General features: G+C 45.1%; 1 protein-coding gene across 12 annotated transcripts in view; it reads left to right on the forward strand.

The window, feature by feature from the left end:
• The first annotated feature begins 421 nt into the window (after window positions 1-421).
• Apbb2 (amyloid beta precursor protein binding family B member 2) overlaps window positions 422-16,905 on the forward strand; it is a 332,249-nt gene continuing 315,765 nt past the window's right edge. For 7 of the 12 annotated variants that reach the window (XM_047566056.1, XM_047566055.1, XM_047566065.1 and 4 more), the window contains exon 1: window positions 423-630. The gene's annotated coding sequence lies outside the window, so the exon portion shown is untranslated. Of the gene's footprint in view, window positions 631-16,905 lie in introns of all 12 variants that reach the window. The other 5 variants (XM_047566063.1, XM_047566066.1, XM_047566064.1 and 2 more) reach the window with 2 other exon arrangements.

Raw genomic sequence — 16,905 nt, forward strand, 5'->3', positions numbered from 1 at the left:
GGTAGTGATGAGGAGCAGAAGGAAGGAGAAGGTCTCGCCTACTAACTTTTGGCCAGCCTGGGTGGGTGTGGGCTGCTCTCATCTGGGGACATTTTCCCATTGTAAGGCAATGCAGACATGTGGGAAAAAAGCCAGGGATAAGGTTACTGCCTTTTGGTGCAGACAGACGCCAGGCCAAATGGAGAAGATACCCGGGCTGTGCTGTGACCCCGGCCTTTGGGTCTTACCCTGGCACCCACTGCCTCCCTGCGGTCTTCTAGGCGACTGGGGGAGTGTGCATGCAGAAGGCCCGGCAGCCTCCACCTGCAGGGGTCGCCCTGGGAGCGCCACCCGCCCCCTACCGTCCCCGCCCCCGGCCCCGCCTTTCTCAGTCCGGCCCCCGCTCCGCCAGGCCCTCCAAGCCTCTCCTCGCGCAGCCGCCGCCAAAGCCTGGAGAAGTGGAATCTCGCCGGCGCCGCTCCCTGCGCGGGACTAGCGGAGCGGCACTGGGCATGCTCAGTCGCCCGAGTCTGTGCTGGTCTCAAGTAGGAAGCTCGTGCGCTGCACCCGCAGCTGATCCGGGCGCTCCGGGGCGGGCGAGACTGGAGCAGAGCCGCCGGGCTCCCCAGCCCAGCGCTGCGCGCACCGCCGGTGAGCCCGCTTTCCTCTTTGCCTTGGCCGGGACTTGGGGGCCAGGGGGAGGGGTGGCGGGAGTGCTGGGGAGAGACCCGGGCAGCGGCGGGCGTCTAGTGGCTGTGCGTACCCCCTGCGGCTGCTCCTCTTCTCCTGGCCCCTGGGCTACGCGGTCACTGCCACCCGCCCAGCCGCAGCCACAGCTGCAGCAGCTGCCGCCGCATCTGCAGCAGGCACCCGCTGCGGAGTCCCGTGCGCCCTGCGCCCGCGCTGCAGGGCGGATGGCACGGCGACTGCGGGCTCACTCCTTGACTTCCATCCCTCCTGCCACCGGCGCCCTCCTTTCCTCATCAGCTTAGGCTTGGCACGGCCTGGGGTAGAGGAGACGGGGTTTGAGCGGGTGCGTCCGGGTGGGGACTGCGGAGGGGAAAAGTGAGGGTGGACGCGGGCGGCGAACAGCGCACACCCCCTTGCCCTGGCACCCGCCTCCGCTGTGCGGCTGGGCTCTTCTCCCCAGCGCCAGCGCGCTCCTGCCGGGAGTTGGAGACAGGGCTAGCTTCTCCGGGGTTCAGAGACCAGCCGACGAGAGAGGAAACGGGGGAAAAGTTCATTTTCCCCCTCGAAGGCGGAGAGAGCCTGTGAACTAGAAAATGGCTGTGCGAAGGGGGCCGAATCAGGAAAGCTGGCCACCCGGTCCTGAGAAAGCCCCTGCTGCCCGCGGGGCGGCATGGAGGGTTGAAAGCCAGAAATGACATCTGTGCGACGAAATCTTAGAGCTGGACGGAGGGAGGGATGCGGGGTCCCCTAGAAACAATAAAAGGTGGTTTTAACTGGGTGAAGAGGTCTAGAACCCGGGGGTCTGTGGCCAAGGGCCGAGAGAGCGTGGGAGTTGAATTTTAAAAGAGAAATTATCTGCAGAAATCAGACTGAGAATTGGGACCGTTTTGTAGTCAAGTTCTGCGCAGCTTTTGAGCCACGAACTGTCAGAGATGTTTTTGGATGGATTGAGTGGTTGAAGAGGGCCGAAATGGAGAGAATTAGGTCAGTGTCAGAAGCTGGGATGGGACTGGGCTCTTAAGGGGGACAGTTTTAAGAAGTCCCTCAGTATTGGCTTCACATTGTGCCTGATAACTTAAGTGAAATAACTAAAGGATCATCATAAAAATGATATCAGCAGTGGTACGTGCATTCCAAGAAATGAGGAAACTTTGTGAGACCAGCATTGTTTTGTCATTTGCTTTCTTATCTCACTGATTTAAGCACAAACAGTGGCATCTGATGCGTTCCTGAATTTTACTCTCTTAAATCTTTGCTTTTTAAAAAATTCCTTGGATTTATACTTCAGATCTTGTCCTTATCATGAATTTATATTTCAAATCTTGTCCTCAACTGGCCATATTAATTAGAGCATCTGATTTCGTGTGGCTGGCCTCTCAGGAGCAGACAGAACCCTGGGAGGGGGCTTTCTTTATGAACTTAGGTAGCAGGCTTTACCCTGCTTTCAATTTGTACCTTGAAAGCAGTATTTGTTCAACAGTTGTTTTCAGAACTTGCAAAATCCTGGAAATGGCATCATCTTGAAAGGGCTGCGCTTGTCATGAGGAACTCTCCAGACTGGGGGAAATGCTGAGAGAACACCGAGGCAATAGGGCTCAGGGGGTGCATTCCAGGAGGGGACAGGGACACATCACAGGTGCAAGATTTCTGTCAAGATCCTGTCCCTTTGTTATTGATGAACCAGGTGATTCCTGAGAATGTAATTATGTCCCCAGATATTTGTGTAGAGTCTTTGAGAAAGGACCTTTAGGTTGAGATCCTTTTCCAGGGAAGGTGCTTTTGTGTTATACTTTTACTTCTTCCTCAAATGGATCCCTTTAACTAAATAATTCACCTCTAAGGAGCCGCCAGCATTCTGCTCTCTGAAACTTTAATGAAGTGGTAGTTGAAAAGCTTGATGAGCTAAAATGTAACAGTAGCATTTTACACTTGCTGGAGTGTAAACATTATTTGGGAAAAGACTTAAATATTATGAAAATCCACATGTACAAGCATGCAGTGTTTTGAAACTTACTTTTTATGTTATGTTTCAACTTTTTGATGATTCTTCTTTTCCTGCCACAGAGAAACAATAGCAAACAAAATATCAAACAAACAAAATGAAATTATTTTTCTGTTACAGCAGGAATTAATACTTGAAAGACTTGCCGTGATATTAGTGTTAAGTTGATTATCCTGATTACTGGATAATCTAAATTTAATCTTGTAAGAAAAATGGATTGTTATGTCTCTATACTTTTTTCAATTACACTTTTAAAATCGTACCTTTGTAATATAACACCTTGATTTCTAGGGGTGTAGGACAAACTTTTAGGAAAATACTGTAATACGTTATCACTAGTTATGTGGGTGATACTTATTAGTAATTTGTTCAGTGCTGTTGTGTGTCAAGACCAATATTAAGCTTTTTAATGTTTTATCATAGAATATTTTCAGTGGGCTCCATTATTATTCGCCAAGCATTCTCTTGCAAAACATCTTTGATTTGTTTTTTAGAATTAGATTTGATTAAAAGAGCATGTCTTCAGAATGATCAGAATGTTTTTAGAAGCCTCCATCCATATATGAAAACAGTTTTCATTTACTTTCAGCAGTGTTGTACTACTAACAAATGTGATTATATGTAGGAAAGATAAACCCAAATTGCCCATTTTAATTTTAATGTATTATTAGTGCATATTCCACGTGTTGATACATGTCGAGGGCATGTCTCTCAGCTGAAGGGGCTTGTCAGAAAGACAGAGTGATAGACTCTCTATAATTAAGGGTCTAGGGGATTTAGTAGGAAGACCACCAACCAGAGACTCTGAAGACTTACCTCCTGGGTTCTGCTTCTCTGTTACTTTAATTCTCTGTGTGACCTTGGAAAAATCAGTTCACTTCTCTGGGCCTCAGTTTTCCCATCTGTTGAACGCAGGCATGCAGCACTCAATTCAGAGGTCTGTGGTGCAGCCCTTTGGGGAGGAGGACTTCATTTAGTGCCTTAGGTGAAGCTCATTTTGTGTTTCTATGAGCCTGGCCTGTTACTCCTTTGTCCATTGCCCTTCCTTTTTGGGCCAATTCCTATCTCACTTTTAGTTTTCATTTACTCTAAAATTGGCATAAAATTGACTGTGTGGCCCTGCCATTCTAGATGGGAGATTAGGTAATGATTGGATTTGGGTAAAGTGCATTGAGACATTTGAAACTTTTATGCACTTTCTGAGAGAGACTTCCTGCTTTTGGGCTCCTATGTAGAATGAGAAAGGAGGCTCCTTGGGCCACAGAGCAGGGCATATTGTGCCTTGGTTGCTGGGTCCACCCTTGTCAATTTTGAGTAATCCTTTCCATGTTCCTTTGTCATCTGCCCTTGATTAGAAGTGCAGCCCTTGGTCTCTGGAATAAGGTCCTCATTGTCATTTAATATTAGCAAAGTGTCTGAAGTGGGCTGACACTGTGGTGGCTGCAGTAGCAGGGGCGATGGTTGGTGGCTTGCGTCTACTGATGTTAGCTGGATCGTGAGCGCTCCCCTCCTTCTCTGGCAAGCTATGATGATGGGGTAGAGAGCAAATGAAACTGAGCCCATTTGGTGTTTTTAGTGCACTTTGCTTTTTGGATGCTCATACAAGCTCAACCTCGTTAATGTTTAAATGAGGCAGGTAAGGAGTTAACCATTTAAATAATCAACACTAAATAGTGACTCAAGTGTCTTTGATCATAACCACATGCCAGGTTCCTGGACCTCTGTCAGTAGCTCCAGATACTAGGTGAGTGCTATACAAGAGGAAGGTAGGGATAGATACGTCATCACCACGTGGTGTGAACTAAGAAGCCTGGATCAGTTGAAAGGCTTTGGGCGTCTTTGGGTGTATACTTAAGTGAGACCTCTCCTTTCTCCATTTTCTGTTTCCATAATGTTTGAAACTTACCTAGATTTCTCTAATGAGCATGTATTACTTTTATAATCAGAAAAAAACTTACTGTATAATTTATTGGCATATAAAATATACAGATTCATAGGAACAGAGATGGGAAGAGAATGTGGAAAAATATGAATGGTATGGAAATGTGGATTACAGTTTTTTTATCGTTTGTTTTTTATTGACTTTTTTATTGACTTGACAGTTGTTATAAATCAAGTTAACTATTCTGTCCTTTTCTTCTTGTGGAAATGTTGCAAAATTTTGTCTTCAATATCTGAAGTTTAGTTCCTTTTGAAGAGTAGCTTGACTGACAGCTATGCTTCAGGAGTGCTTGGGGTGAGGAAAAGGATGGCATTGTTTATTTGTTTATTTAAGTTAACTAAAAAAATTCATAGTTTTGGAACCGATCTGTAAAGAGACGTGTGCACCCCAGAGAATGAGATTGGAGGGAATTTGCAGAGATCCAGAGCATAAAGGGGAATTCTGTTGCAGAAGAAAGCTAGGTGTCACCTGTGGTATGAATTGTGGCATTTCCAAAATCATAGTCCCATATACCAGATCTTAATTTCCATACAGTGTTAAAGTAACTGTGTGTCTGGTATATGCAAAGCAGAGTGCTAAGCTTGAGGGTCATTGTCTTTTGGTGAAGGTTTCAGTTGTCTTTGTCACATGATAATGATGATGATTGCAGTGAATATTTTATTAGAGTTCAAATAAGAAGATGTGTCCTTTTCTCTGAGATTATACCCTTCTGGTTTTGGGGTAAGATTCTTTTGTGAAGCAATGGGAATATTTTCATTTGGCAGCTTAATGGTCCATGAAATTGGTAAGTCTGGGAATCTGGCTTGAGATGCAGAGAGCCTGCCCTCAGGATTGAGTTGAGTAGTGGAGGCCAGGCCAAAGTGTGGAGCTTGTGGGTGGGCCACCGGGGCCCCTGGGCCTTCCAGGAATGTGGAGACCCAGGAGCTGCACGGGAGCTAATTTCAAAAGTGCCCTGGGAACCAGTGAGTATTTTTGAATTATAGCCCAAGAATGACAAGGAAAGTGCCAAGATGAAAGATGAGGGTCTGAGGGAGCAGAAAGGGCACATGATTGAATTGTGAATTTCAGCAGGCAGGCCTGGGGATGTGTCTTGGCATTTGTTTCTTGGCATGCAGGCCTCTCTCTGCCAAACAACTTGCTTTAGCAATTCAGAGTTGGTGATTCTAGGAAATGTTGGAGTCAAGGCTGTAGAACCAAGAATTATGTAATAACCTGCTTGGTCTGGGCCTCTGCAGTATCATGCCCTTCAGGGTGAGCTTGAATGGTTAGAGGAAGCTTAAGAAGAATTTGCCCATGAAATTGTTATTTTTCACCTTTAGTTACTGTTAGAGGGCAAAGAAAGGAAACAAAACACATTGTGTCTGAATTTCAAGTGGTAGCTAAAAAGTAAATAATGTATTCCCAGACAATAATTGAAAAATCTGTGTAGTCATTATCATAGCTCACTGATCATAATGATATAAATGTGATTGTAGAGCTTTCACTTTGGCTAAGAGCTTTATAGCTATTTTGCTCTTAAGCCTACAAAACACTGGGGTACTGTTCCTATTTTAGAGGTAAGAAGACTGAGGTTCTTTTTACTAAAGGCTGCACAGGGAACAACAGTATTTACCCTGGAGCTGTAATTAGTACAGAGGAGTCTGTGGGTTGCCAAGTAGTGGAGGGCAGGCCCAAGTGAGGAGCTTGTGGTGGCACCACTGGGGCCCCTGGGCCTTCCAGGAATATAGAGTCCCAGGAGCCGCAAAGGAGCTAAATTTGAAAGTGCCCTGGGATGAAGAGCTAACATTTAATAAGGGCCAACTGTACACGAAATGTTTCAATACCTCTTTCTTATTTCCTGTTTTACAGGTGAGGAAACATGCTATAGCTCAGAAAAGGACTTGTGGGACTTTTCCTGACCCTAAAGCAGTTTGTACTCTTGTTCTTGCCACCCCTCCATGAACCTTCCTAAGTTCAGCATTTGGGGAAAAGGTGAAAGAACAGTGAACTTATCTGTCCGGTGGTGGAGCTGTTTCCTCTGTGTTGTGGCCCCAATGTGCATTTTTTATCTGAATACAAATCAAGTAATAAGATCCAAATGTGATTTCCAAAGATGCCTAAAACCAAGGGTTTCTCTGTTGAATCTCTCTTGCAAACTTCAGTCTGGAATATTTCTGCTGTAACATATGGATGGATTTGGTTAGTTGTCATGTGCCAATGGTGAGGCAGAATTGGGAGACAGAGGCTTCTGATGAGGATTTCAGGACCTCCCCAGCAGCCCTGTGGCTACCTTGAGACTTCTGGCTGCTGAAGTGCTGGTCATGAGAGAGGACCCCACATGCTGGTTGAGGGTGCCTCTCCCTGGGAGCATCCTGCTTGCTCTTGGATGATGGCTCTGTTCTTATCCTCAATTTTTTTCAAGTAGACTTTGGTCCTGGGCAAGAGTAAGTTGACCTGTGACATTGAGTTTCCTGATTTACTGGCCAGTGCTGTTTATGGGTGGAAATGAGTCAGTTAGAGCTTCCTTAGCAAGTTAGGTTTCTTGAGTTGATTCATGCCTGGGTGAACCAATACAATTAAATTATGGACATAGCTAAGCTGTGATCAGAACTCTTAGGGGACTTGGAGACACATAGGTACCCTTGGAAGCACCAGTTCAACCTCGGATTCTTCAGGTTATCTGAGTAGAACCCCTTACCCTTCCCAAGAACCAGGTTTTATTTGTGCCCTTCCCAGGTTGTTCGTGAAGAGACACATTGATCTAGTGATACCCAGAAGCCTCAGCTTTGTTTCTTCGTTCCTTTGTGCAGAATGTTTATTGAGTACCTAGTTTGTGCCAGGCTCCGAGCCGAGATTAGAAGGGCAGAGAGGAGTGTGCCAGAACATTGATGATAAGGAGGAGCAAACCTTGTAGGATAAAGGCAGAAAGCTGTCCTCACTCTGCAAGAGTGGGAAGACTTCAGGGAACAGGAGCTGTGGCAGGTGATGCCTAGTGTAAAATCCCCACATACAGAAACCCTTCAGCCTCCTCCTTTCCTATCCTTCTTGACTCAGTGGAACTCTTGTAGCCTGTACTCAGGATTCAGCCTTTGAAATCTCCAAATAGCATGAGTCTTCTGAGTGGTCATTGTTGCTTTCCTGGGCATGTTTGGCACTGTCTGGAGACATCCTGTTATGGAGGAACAACTACTATGTGCAGATAGAGGCCAAGGATGCTGCTGAACATCCTCCGTGGTGTGCAGGATAGCCCTGTGGTAGGGAGGTATAAGAGTTTGGTGATTAAGAGCCAGACATTAATAGCCCCATGACCACATACTACAGAATTCTGCTTGGGCTGCAGGATTACATAGTGCCTCAGTTTCCTCATCTGTAGGTAGAAGTACTAATGGTGCCTATCTAATATGGTGGTTGCAAAGATTCATAAGTTTATGAACAGTACTTGGCATTAAGTAAGGCCTTAACCATGATTATTATTTATAGTTTTAAAGAAAAATATTACCTTTAGATCTAAGGAGCTTGACTTTGGAGGATCCAGGGCAGCAGAGTTGCAGTTCTACCTCCAAGAATGTTCTGGTGTAAGAATTGGCCATTGTCTTGTGGGTCTCTGGTTCTTTTTTGTTCATTGGTTTTGTTTTCTGTAGTTCCCACTTCTTGATTCTAGGGCTCTCAGTAGCTTTGCCTCTCGTCCTTTTCCCAGGGATCCAGATTTATGCCCTTCCCCTTGAGGGCTGAGAATTATATTTATGATTTTCCTTCGCTCTGTCTATTTTGGGAATGGTGAGAAGATGGGAAGCAGGTCAGAGGAGATGTTGCCTTACTTCCTGGTTGTCACAGCTCCCTCCTCTCTGGAATCTGGAGGATGGAGAGGCAGGTGGCAGTGGCTGCTTGTAACTCTTCCCGCTGCGCCCACCAGCTCCTCCCCTGGGTTAGGTGCCTGCTACTTCCAAAATACCTTGTAATTGGGTCACAACATTATCTGCCTGCCAGGAATCATTTGTAAAAATCAAAGTAAAGACGCAGACTATTTCAGCAGGGTTTGAGCTGTATCCGTTGTATTCTTTGAGGCATTGTAGAATTAGTCCAAAAACAAAAGAGAACAAACTTGTCGCCTCAGTTAGGTGGCTGTCTCTCTGTGACCTAGAACTGTGTCTTACTTCACTGTGAAAGGGCTCAAATTGTGGACCTTTCTATACTTTCCACAGGGAGATGGGCTTTCGTGGATTCCACTCGACTGATCAAATTTACTCTTGAATTCTCACAATTGACTTGGAATGGGTTTTGAATGGTATCAAACGGCTAGAGAGCCATGAAGATCAGGTGCTTTATTTTTATAATTCCTTCCCCATGACATGGTCCTCTCTCCCCTGAACGAGAGCAGTGGCCTCCCAGTGGCCTCTCGGCTCGTCCAGCTCCATTCATTCAGTTTGGCTTCCCAGTGGCTGGGCGCCCTTCCAAATGCTGCATATGGAAACTGACCAGGATGACCACTGTCCCTGCCTGCTCAGAGCCCTTGTCTGTAGAGAAGAGCTGACAGCTAAAGAGCAGATCACTGTACAGTACAGCTGGCATTGCCAGGAGAAGTACTCTGTGCTTCCTAGACCAACACCTCCCCCGGTTGGGTGTGGGAGTGTGTCCTGTAAGGCTTGGGTGGGTGGGGGGATGCTGGATCTGTCCCACAGGATGCCAGGCAGCTGCGCCTCTGCAGTTACTTAAGGCACCAGGGCTCTGGCTCCTGCGTGGGGCCCTGCCGTTTCCAGCAGCCTCCACTTCCCTCCCCAGCACCGTTGACTCACAGCTCTGGGCCTGCAGTGCCGTTCTGCACCACCTCCTGCTGTTTCTTCTCTGCACTACATCCAGGGTGATCTGAAGTCTTCTGCAGGTCTGGGCATGTCCACGCACCCCTTCAGGGGGCCCATGCTGCCCTGAGTATAGGCCCCAGTTTCTTGGTGCTGCACAGAATGCCCTTCATGATCTGCTCTCCACCCCGTACCCCGGGCTTGCATCTTCCTGTTCTTACAGCGTGCTGGGTTTCTCAGGGCTCTTATTCTCGGCTCCCCTTGTCTGCATCCGCCCCTACTGCCTGCTTTTTATCTGACTTTAGTCCTCCTTCAGGAAGTAGTGTTATATTGTCCACCTCGGTGTGCGTCAGAATCACCTGAGGCCTTGTGAGAACATACCTTGCTGGGTCCCAGCCCCGGGGTGTCCCATTCCATGGGTCTGTGGGGTGGCCTGATGAAAATTTGCATTTCTTTCAGTTTTGCAGGCATTGCTGATGCTGCTGGTTTGGGGGCCACGCTTGGAAAACCACTGGGGTACATGGCCACCCAGGACAGGGCGGCTGGTTCTCCTTCCTGCTCCCACTGTGCATTCCTTGTGCCCCACTTACATCCCTCTTTGTCTCACACTCTGCTTTCTTTTCCAGTCTCTTAACCCCTCCAGGGTTGGCTCTGAGCTGCTTCATCTTTGTGTTCCACTGTTTGGAAATCTTTAGTGTGCAGTAGACATTTGTCAAAGATGAACACAGGAGGGAAAAAGAATTTTATTGTTGGAGGCTTTAATAAATAAAACCCAGAACTTTTTCAGCTTCTGTTTTTTTCCCCTCAGACTTTATGCCTAGTTATGATAGTGTAGGCTCATAGATTGATATTAATGAGGTCAGCATGAATTAACATACAAGTCAGTTAATGTTGTAGTTTTGGTTCCAAATTCTACAAAAGTCTACAGGAGAACACAACTTATTTGTTTTTATGGTGCTAGGGATTGAACCCAGGGCCTCACACATGATAGTAAATGCTCTATCACTGAGCTATAATCCCAACCCCAAGAGAACTCACATTAAACCTGTTTTTGTTTATGGAATGATTCAAAAATAAGTAGTTTTCTTGTAGTGGCTCAACATGACCAAGCCTGTGTAGGAAGAAAATGTGTCCAAAGGAAGTGCAGATGACACTTAATTTAGTAGCTGCAACATGAGCATTGTCTCTTTATTGAAAATAACATCACAGTGAACTGAATTAAGTCATATTAAACTGAGTTTATGTAGCCGGCTGTTTAACCCTTTCTCTAGGCTGGAGAGAGGGCTACTAGAATCTTTCGTTCACTTATTCATTCTGCAAATATGTATTGAACACCTATTCTGTTGGCAGTAGGTCCTAGGGGTGTGGAAAGTGCTCTGCTCTCTTGGTTGGAGATACCATGGAACAAATAGAGGGGTGATGGGATCAATCAACTTCAGGACCAGGAGCAGTAAGGCACCTTGAAGATACTTTAGGGAGGGGCCCTTGTGAACCATCCTCTTGGCCTGAAATTGCTCCTCTCCATGTTGTGAATTTAACACGACCATCACCAACTGTCCTTCATGACACAGCTTAAAGTCACCTGCTCTCACCCACTCCCACCACTTGATGAAAGGTGCCCTCAGCACTTTGCATCCCATCACCCCTCTATTTGTTCCATGGTTCTCAGGCCTGTGCTAGTTGATCAGTCCCTGTCATTTGAGTCCAGAGATAAATGACCAAGAGCTCTGCTCACATCTGTGTGTAGGGAGGACCTGACTCTGATGTCAGGTAGGTCTTACATCGTGTCTGCACTCGAAACTTAGTTAATTTAACTTAGTAGTTTTTGACTTGAATTTTTCAAATTACAACTTCATTCTGTCTTCTTTGGGGTGTGTGGGCATTGCTTTGGATGTTAGCTGAGCCTGAGTGGAAACAGGGAAAGAAAAGTGACCTATTAGAGTCACTAAGTGTGAGCACCAAAACTGAACTTATGATAGGATTGGTTAACACTATGCTGGGGTTTTTGCTGATGTTTTGGAATCTTAATCACAGCTTGAAAGTTCTGGCTTTACTTTTGGTTGAGGTGTGTTTTGTTTAGGGCCCTCTTGAAGTCACTACAGGGAGACTGGAAGAGATTTATTCTCTGATACCTTTATGGTTCTTGTTTGGTATAGCAAGCTAGGAAAGGGACAAGACTGGAAACCTTCACTTGCAAGGAGCTCAGATGAGTCTTTGAAAAGAATGTTTGTTAAAGTGGGATAGCTGAGAAAGCAGGAGAGCATTTGGCTCCGATGGCAGGGAAGTGCAGAGGCCTGATGATCCTGTGCTGCTGTCTCTTGTGCTTGGGGCTCAACTGAGAAGAGGATGGAGTGAGCTGGAGAGAGACAGAACAACCCAAGAAACAGTCCACACAGGTGGGAACCAGGCCTGGAATGCTGGGGAGCAGTGCAGGAATCTGAGTCCCTGGAGGTTCCTTTTCATTCTAGCAGTGTTGACTTTGAGTGTGGAGCAGATGGTGGTTTTGGGTGCCCCTCGTTGAGGCACTCTGTTGTCTTGGTGTTTGTGTTCTCCCTGGAGACAGGAACTCTAGCATGAACAGTGAACATGTGGGATACTGTCCCTATGGACAGGTCTCCATGTCCCAAAATTCCAAGGGAAAAATCGCCTGCCTTTGAATTCAAGGTATTCCAGTTCTTTGAGCAGAAAATATATGAGCAGTGGTACAACAGAATTAACACCCACGGCCCATGTCTGTGCAACTTAGTGACTGGGTCAGTGTCATTTTCTAAAAATGTCTCCCCCCCCACCCCAGGGCTTGAGGTTATTTCAGCTAAAATAAATAAAGGAAGTCTTGCATTCCATTGACTTACATATCATTGTCTCCTGATCAAAGTCATCTCCTGCTGCCTTGAGTTTTATTTCAGTTTAAATCATTTTCCTTTACTAGCGCTAGACCCTGCTGTTATTTTATGAGCTGCAAGTAGAAATAAGAAACAAAAATAAAATGTGGAGTTTTATTGAATTTTTATCTTTTCCCCCTCTTGGTTTCGAGATGTGGGTTGCAAGAAAAAACAATTAAAAAAAAAAAAAAAAGACCAAGGAGGATGTTGATTTTTGGCATTATTTTTACTTCTGTAAAGAAAAACAGAATTTTCATTAGATGGCTGTTGTGTTGTTTTCCATTGAGAGAGATAATAGTGGGATGGATGGAGTTTATATAAGCTTTGCTTAACATTTATTTTTGTGTGAACATTTGTGAAGGTGCTGCCTTCATCCCACAGTAACAACTATTAAATAGTACAGTGCCTTCTTGCCAAGAGCAGTTTCCTTCTCTCAGAGTGAAACTTAGAAGCAGTTTTAACTATTTGTGAAACAGGAAGGCTGGGTGGGCACAGGTTTTCATCGAAGCACTTTATTTTTTTCCTTCGTGTTGGTTTGAAAAGTTCATTTTTGGAATGCTCCATGATTTACCATTTTGGTAGTTGGTTAAGTGAAAAGACTGTGCTGTGATATTAACAGGTGAATGTTATTATGTGATATAATTGTGAACTGTTTATTTGCATAAAGCCTTAAGATTAGGAGAGCATGGATAGATAGGAAAGTAGCCATGGTTCCTTGGTGGGATTATGGATGATTTTGTCCACTTTCTCTTCTTCCCTTCCTAAGCTTCTTTTGTGCTTGTATATCCTTTTGGCAATGAGTAAAGGAGTATAAAAGTCATTCTGTTCATTTGTTTTGTTTCATCTAAAGGATGTGCATGTAGGATTGTGTTTCTTCAAGAAGCCTCATTGGGAGGAAGAGAGAGCTGGCATTGTGCTAAGTGAAATAAGCCAGTCCCAGGGGTACAAATGCAGTCTGACTCCCCTTATGTGCAGTATCTAGAGTAGTCAGATTCATAGAGACAGAGTGTGGTTGCCAGGGGTGTTGGTGAGTTACTGGTGAATGTGCACAGGATTTCATTTGGGGAAGGCAAATCCAGAAGGTGAATGGTGGTGACATTTGCACAGCAGTGTGGATGTGCTCGGTACCATTGAAATGGGTGAGACAGTTATAATTCCAAGGAAGATTTCGTTTGCCTGCACTGAAGCTCCGGGAGCATGTTCTAGCCTCAGGGCAACCTGCTGCTGGCCTGTAGCTCTGAGGTGTGGGGAGCCCAGGAGACCAGGAACTGGGGAAGGGATAGGTGCCACTCATCTGATCTTGACACCAGGGTCCTATCTTTTCAAAACCTTCCTTTTGTGTGAAACTAACATTCCAACTAACTAGTTAGAAGCTGTAAAGTGGGTATGACCTCTGCGGGCGTGTTTGTGGCTCTGTATGTTACTCACTTCTCCTATGGAGAAGAATTAATTTGGTGAAAATGAATCTTCACTGGGATGCCCTCAAACACTGGGACACCTTTCTCCTTTACTCTGTGGATTGTACCCTCCAAGTCAAGCGGCTAGGTGACCTAAGCTTTGTCCATGTTGTTCTGAACCTGTTCCTCTGGGACAGGTGAATGTCAGTGACTGTCCCAGGACTTTTTTCCTGAGTCATGGCTTTTCTACCTGAAAACATCTCTAGGGATCCTACCTGGCCATGCCATTGGGAGGGCACAACGTGGCAACAGGAAAGTGCTCACCAGAGAGTAGTCATCAAGGTGTTTAGTCACCATCTTTATTTCCTATTGTTGGAGCGTCATTAGGTTGAGCAAACCTTCCACATTAGCTCATTTGTTATTGTTCTGCAGAGGGTGGTCCTTTACCAAAAACTTGCATATTATTTAGGATTAAAGTATTTTAAAAGGTAACCATCTTAAAAAAAAAAGACTGATGGAGAGAGATTTATAATAGGTTTTATATTCAGCTGCGTGGTTTCAGTTCTGGTTGTTACCCTCCTGTTATCATCAGAGGGTGTGGTGGTAGTCGCTCTGTGTGTTTGCTACCACACATTACAGTTTGATAGGATTGGGTTTGAACCTGGGTTACATTTGATCAGCACAATCCCTAAACAAGTCCTTTTCCTCACCTGTAAGCCGATCCGGTAGGAAGCATGAACCTTAATGTTAGCTGAATGCTTCCTGTGGTAAGCTGTCACTTTGAGGAACCTGCATGGATTGTCCTGTTGGCCCAGTCCCCTTTCAAGGTAGATGCAGTCTAATTCTCAAATGCAGATGGGGAAGCTGAGGTTCTCCAGGGTTGCCCATGGGTACGTAGCTGGAGCAAGTGGTGGTGCTGGACTGGAGGAAGGTTATGGGGACAGAACTCCCACTGGGGAGGCACTTGGTGTGAAGGTGTGTGTGCCTGTGTGTGCATGCACACACACAGGCACACACACAGAAGATGTTTTCCTAAGTCACAGGAACTGCTAGACTGCAGAATCAGGAATCCCCCAGGAGGGCAGAGTGTCTGAGGGCTAATCACTGTGAGAAAGATCATGGCGGAAGTGCTAACTCTCTCTATTTGGTTGTAATTGTTGCTGCTTTGCATTTTTTTCTGGTTGCTTTTTTAAACAGAGAATTTCTACACTCTTCTGTAGGGTGATATATCCTTTTAAAGCACGTAACTGGTGTTGCAATGTTTTCTTTAGGAACAAATCAGGTATTTCTGTAATCACTGAGCATTCTGTCCTGAACTGTGCTCAGTGGAATTACACAGGCTGCGCTCCGGCCGCCAGGGAAAGCAGCTGGCAGTCTCAAAATGTTCTGTAAATTGCATTTTATTGTGGAGTACTAGTAAGATAGAATTTTACTTGCTAAATTGTTCCATGTTAATTGTGGTCTTTTTCTAGAGGTAAGCTTATTTTTAAAAAAATGGTCCTTTCATTTCTGTCAAAATGATTGAATTGTGCTTTGGAATAACCTGTTAGTACTTATGTTTCTGTTGCGTTAGGATAATTAATGAAATACAAGAAAGTAGATCAAATTTCAGACCAGGAATTTGATTTTAGGATCTATCACGATCCCACAATGTCGGCTTTGTCCAGCTAGTCCTGTAGCATGCCTGGACTTCAGTGCTATGCTTTGATCTTGAACGTGGGTCAGGACCTTGGGTGGTGCTCCTCAGCGTCTGGGTGTTGCTGGTGTCCTGGATTCACTCAGTTAGTTGTATGTGATACTGGTCTGGTCCACAAAGTCATTGCAAAGATACTTTTTTTTTTTTTTTTTTTTTTTTTTTTTTTGGTACCAGGGATTGAACCCGGGATCATGACCACTGTCACATCCCCAGCCCTTTAAAAAAAAATATTTTATTTAGAGACAGGGTTTCACTAAGTTGCTTAGGGCCTCGGTAAGTTGCTGAGGCTGACTTTGAACTCATGATCCTCCTGCCTCAGCCTCCCAAGCCCCTTGGATTACAGGCATGTGCTACCTCGCCCGGTGCAAAGATATTTATTGAGTGGTGGGTTGGTTAACAATTATTCCTGCTAAATAATTTCCCCCAGTCTGTTTGAAGGGCCAAAATATGAGTTAGCCTGTTGTAGGAATTTCTGGTTGCCTCCCTGGCATAGAGAGAAATGTCTGCCTGTCAGTGGTAAATGTGCTTCTCATGACTCACAGATGGACAAAGTGCATCTGATGCAGAGCAAATGTACAGGTTGGATCTCTGCAAGCACAGAAAAGCTGCCATTAGGAGAAATTTGAATCACACCCATTTATGTGAATAATGGTGTGCTTCATTTACCTTTTCCCTTGAAGGATAAAGTTTGTCAGGTTAACAGAAACGTGACAGCTGTTACTCCTTCCGTACCACCGTACTGTTGTATGTCAGTGGTCTGGCTGACGCTCTCAAGAGCATCGATAGTGAGAAGGGGACAATAACAAGTCCTCATGGGCAGTGCTACTGAGTCATGGTGTGGCTTCTTACTGTCTTGATGGAGCGGAGGTGCATTGGTGAATCGCTGCTGGTCACCCAGCTGGGAAGGTTGGTGGGAACCTCACTGGCAGGTTCCACAGGTGTGCAGCGATCAGCCCTAGATGTGAGGTGCAGCTCAAAAAGCTAGAAAAATGGCAGAATGATCCCATCCCGTCACTTCAGTGTCATTGTACCCAATGGTCCAGCGTCATCATGGACCACGAAGAAGCAAGATGAAAACACACAGAATTATTTTCCAGGGATGCAGTACATACAGATAAGATGCCTCAATGGACAAAGCAAACAAAAATTTAAAGGTTACATGTCATCTTCAGCTGTTAGCTGTAGATCATTAGCTTTCAAAAGAAATGAGCACTTTAGTAAGAGTTCTAAAAATGAAATATCAATGATTGTAGGTTCATATTATAGAATATTATTTAGTTATTATTCATCAGTTAAAATTCAAAGGTGTTGCCTTAGTGGGATAAATGGCAGATCAGCAGCATAAGCAGATTACAAGTTTTTCACTGAATTTTTTTGGTATATCGAACTGGTTTCTTTTGATATTTATTAAACATGGAGAATTCAGGCAAGAATCAGATCCTTTCCACATCAAACACATAGATGATTCAACAGAGGTTTGTTTATTTATACTTTAGTGAAACAGTATATAAACAAAAAATATGGTGGTAGGGTGGTAGAAAG

Source organism: Sciurus carolinensis, chromosome 10 (genome assembly GCF_902686445.1).
Source record: "Sciurus carolinensis chromosome 10, mSciCar1.2, whole genome shotgun sequence".
Classification (NCBI taxonomy): Eukaryota; Metazoa; Chordata; class Mammalia; order Rodentia; family Sciuridae; genus Sciurus; species Sciurus carolinensis.